The sequence below is a fragment of the Pseudophryne corroboree genome, chromosome 3 (genome assembly GCF_028390025.1).
Source record: "Pseudophryne corroboree isolate aPseCor3 chromosome 3, aPseCor3.hap2, whole genome shotgun sequence".
Taxonomy (NCBI): domain Eukaryota; kingdom Metazoa; phylum Chordata; class Amphibia; order Anura; family Myobatrachidae; genus Pseudophryne; species Pseudophryne corroboree.
In genome coordinates this window covers 550,659,508-550,664,076 of record NC_086446.1, presented here as the reverse complement: position 1 = coordinate 550,664,076, position 4,569 = coordinate 550,659,508, and the positions used below count along the sequence as shown (strand labels likewise).

Genomic DNA, 4,569 nt, shown 5'->3' with positions numbered 1-4,569 from the left:
TTAGGCTCTATCACCTCTGATGGGAGGCTATTCCACTTGTCCACTGCACTTTCTGTGAAGTCATTTTTCTTAAAATTCCCCCTGAACCTCGCCCCCCTCCAGTCTCCGTGCACATCCTCGTGTCCTATTGCTTGCAGTGTCTTCATTAGGAGAATGTTTCCCTCCTGGACTTTATTAAAACTAGAGATGTGCACCGGAAATTTTTTGGGTTTTGTGTTTTGCTTTTGGATTCGGACTTGTTTTGGATCCTGGTGCTTTTTTTCAAAAACCTCTCAAAAACAGCTTAAATCGTAGAATTTGGGGGTATTTTTGATCCTACTGTATAGTGTTATTAACCTCAATGACCATAATTTCCACTCATTTCCAGTCTATTCTGAACACCTCACAATATTATTTGTAGTCCTAAAATTTTCACCGAGGTCACTGGATGACTAAGCTAAGCGACCCAAGTGGCCGGCACAAACACCTGGCCCATTTAGGAGTGGCAGTGCAGTGGCAGACAGGATGGCACTTATAACAATTTTCCCCAAACATCACATGATGCAAAGATAAATAAATAAAAAAAGAGGTGCAAGATGGAATTGTGATTGGGCCCTCCCAACCACCCTTATGTTATATAAACAGGGTCTGCCACACGACTGTGGCTGAAATGACTGGTTGGTTTGGGCCCCCACCAAAAAAAGAAGCAATCAATCTCTCCTTGCTCAAACTGGCTCTACAGAGGCAAGATGTACCGGACTGGACTTACTTAATGGGTGCAGTGTGGTGATGGACATAGAGTCCTGGTCCTCCTCCTCCGCCACCGCCTGTGACAGTGTAGGGCCTGTGAAAGCAAAAATTCCATGAAATATACTTTTGTATTCTGTGTTGAATACAGTAAAGCAAAAATTCAGTCAGGAATTGGAGGAGGAGAGTAGATTTCGCACACAGAGACGAGAATGTCGAGGCCAGAATCAGGGGGTAGTGGAGGAGGGTTAGGATACCGTACCTCACCCTGTTGGGATTGCTGCAATCAGGATGCCACTGTCGGTCACCTGACCGCTAGAATCCTGACTGCTGGTCACGCAAACCCAACCCATTGGTTTAACACAATGTACAGTACAGTACAGTACAATACTGCAGTTTACTTACCAAGTTGGGGAGAGGGTTTATTCTCTTCCTCCTCACTGTCAATAATTACTGAGTTGAAAATAAAAAAATATTATAAACAAAATACAGTAGAGTACAGTTACTACAAAATTGCACAGTAGTACAGTGCTACAGGAGGCAGAGATATATTCATAATACAGTAGGAGCAGAATGACTGTCCAGTGGTAGGGGACATACAGTACTGTATTTAAAAGACCTGCTGTCTGGATCCCGACATTCAGAATGCAGAGTGTGGATTCAGAGTATGATTGGAGGGTTAGGCTAGTGGAGGGTGGGTAGGATGCACAATTTTGGGCACCATAATACAAAATGGATATCGTGGAACTACAAAAGGTTTAGAGGCGGGCGACCAAAGTGATGAAGTGGATTGAGAAGATGGAATACAAGGAAAGGCAGGCTAGGCATGTTTACATTGGAAAAGAGGAGATTAAGAGGGGACATGATTAACCTTTACAAATATACTGTATACAGTAAGGGGACAATACACAGGAACTGTTTTTGATAAGATGGACACAGAGGACACGTGCACAGTAACTCTTGTTGAAGTAGAGGCGATTTCGCACAGAGGCGAAAAGGGGTCTTCACAGTGAGGGAAATACTGTACAGTACATGTTTGGAATTCCCTGCCTGAAAAGTAATAAAAGTGGACTTGGTCAATACTTTTAAGAATGGGCTTGAGAAAATCCTACTGTACTTACTATAATCTGGCTCCTCTTCCTCCCCCGACTCAACGTAAATGAGATCCTCCTCCGCCTCCGTATCAATTACGAGGCGGTCTGTGTGTTAAAGATGACAAGTATTGTAAAATACAAAAATTACAGTAATACTGTAGGAAACTAGTGTGTCTGTAACAAAAAGTAATTATTACCACTTCCGGAGCTCTCGGATGGTGTCGGCGGCGCCTCCTCCGTGCCAGTCTGGTGCTGGTGGGCAGGTGGTGGTGGTGTTGGTACTGTGGGAAAAAAAATAACAGTACTGTAAGTGAAGCTGTCAATTGGAAACATGTACTGTACAGTATCCAGGACACATGTACTGTAGTGTAACGATGACAGTCACACCAGAATTCTCGTTACACAATACCTGGCAGCGCAGCAGGTGGTGGTGGTGGTGGTGGTGGTGTTGGTACTGTGGGAAAAAAATAACAGTACTGTAAGTGAAGCTGTCAATTGGAAACATGTACTGTACAGTATCCAGGACACATGTACAGTAGTGTAACAACGATGACAGTAGCACCAGAATTCTCGTTACACAATACCTGGCAGCGCAGCAGGTGGTGGTGGTGGTGGTGGTGGTGGTACTGTGGGAAAAAAAATAACAGTACTGTAAGTGAAGCTGTCAATTGGAAACATGTACTGTACAGTATCCAGGACACATGTACAGTAGTGTAACGATGACAGTCACACCAGAATTCTCGTTACACAATACTTGGCAGCGCAGCAGGTGGTGGTGGTGGTGTTGGTACTGTGGGAAAAAAATAACAGTACTGTAAGTGAAGCTGTCAATTGGAAACATGTACTGTACAGTATCCAGGACACATGTACAGTAGTGTAACGATGACAGTAGCACCAGAATTCTCGTTACACAATACCTGGCAGCGCAGCAGGTGGTGGTGGTGGTGGTGTTGGTACTGTGGGAAAAAAAATAACAGTACTGTAAGTGAAGCTGTCAATTGGAAACATGTACTGTACAGTATCCAGGACACATGTACAGTAGTGTAACGATGACAGTCACACCAGAATTCTCATTACACAATACCTGGCAGCGCAGCAGGTGGTGGTGGTGGTGGTGGTGTTGGTACTGTGGGAAAAAAAATAACAGTAATGTAAGTGAAGCTGTCAATTGGAAACATGTACTGTACAGTATCCAGGACACATGTACAGTAGTGTAACAACGATGACAGTAGCACCAGAATTCTCGTTACACAATACCTGGCAGCGCAGCAGGTGGTGGTGGTGGTGGTGGTGGTGGTGGTGGTGTTGGTACTGTGGGAAAAAAAATAACAGTACTGTAAGTGAAGCTGTCAATTGGAAACATGTACTGTACAGTATCCAGGACACATGTACAGTAGTGTAACGATGACAGTCACACCAGAATTCTCGTTACACAATACCTGGCAGCGCAGCAGGTGGTGGTGGTGGTGGTGGTGGTGGTACTGTGGGAAAAAAAATAACAGTACTGTAAGTGAAGCTGTCAATTGGAAACATGTACTGTACAGTATCCAGGACACATGTACAGTAGTGTAACAACGATGACAGCAGCACCAGAATTCTCGTTACACAATACCTGGCAGCGCAGCAGGTGGTGGTGGTGGTGGTGGTACTGTGGGAAAAAAAATAACAGTACTGTAAGTGAAGCTGTCAATTTGAAACATGTACTGTACAGTATCCAGGACCAAAAAGGGGTCCGGCCAATAAACAATCTGCATCAGAGAAGCAAGATACAGTATGCTTAAAGTATACAGTACTATATACTAGATCGCCAACAAACGTAAATTAACAAACAACTATCACTGGAATTTACCATCCTCATCCCGTAGCGAAGCACGGGTATTCAGCTATCTACAATGTTATTTATACTTTGTGTTTAATATTTACATTTAGTTTTGTAAACAGACATTCTTAACATTAACGGATTGCAGCGAGTTATCTGTGATGGTCAGGACAGGGGGTTGGGACTATAGAAATCACTATGTACTGTACACTACTGTATTTGACAATACTTACCAGCTTGGCGGCGCCTGTCCCGCCTCCTGTGACGTCGTGCTACCAGCCCTGTAAAAATATATATACAGTATAATGGCAGCATACTGTACAGCCAATGAAATTCAACATTGACAGCATCTTTATGACATCACAATAAATGGAATTGTTCATTCTAGTACCCTGCACCTAATCACTCAGGAGGGCATAGTGTACTGTACTGTCTTCAAAACTTAAGGGGCACATTTCTAAATGTGACATACAGTACACTTACAGTATCGCTACAGTACAGTAGGTCAAGGGTATTAGACAGAACACTACCTTTATAGACATTGTAACACACATTAGCATTGCCCTTATAAACATTATGACACACATCAGCATGCAGCCCTCCCACCCTTAACCATCTCAGTACTGTTCATTACAGTACAAATTGATTTCATGACAGATGATGCAGTACTCACCTGAATTCATCTTATTCACGTCATGTCACAGTAGTGCAGTTTATTCACGTCACAGTACTGTCCTTGATTCACGTTGTGTCACACAGTAGAGCTCCGTATTCACGTCACAGTACTGTCCTTGATTCACGTTGTGTCACACAGTAGAGCACCTTATTCACGTTACTGTACTGTACGTCACAGTAGTGCAGTAGTATATCCACATTACGTCACAAAGTAGAGTTCTGCCACAGTCATGAACCTTATAACACATTATGCAA

General features: G+C 43.3%; 1 long non-coding RNA gene across 1 annotated transcript; it reads right to left on the bottom strand.

The window, feature by feature from the left end:
- Positions 1 to 1,130: 1,130 nt before the first annotated feature.
- Positions 1,131 to 2,104, bottom strand: LOC135058012 (uncharacterized). The gene is made up of 3 exons (XR_010244527.1): positions 2,018 to 2,104; positions 1,848 to 1,925; positions 1,131 to 1,179 (listed from the first exon to the last, which is right to left on the bottom strand). It is a non-coding gene; the product is annotated as an uncharacterized LOC135058012 (long non-coding RNA).
- Between the last annotated feature and the right edge of the window lie 2,465 nt (positions 2,105 to 4,569).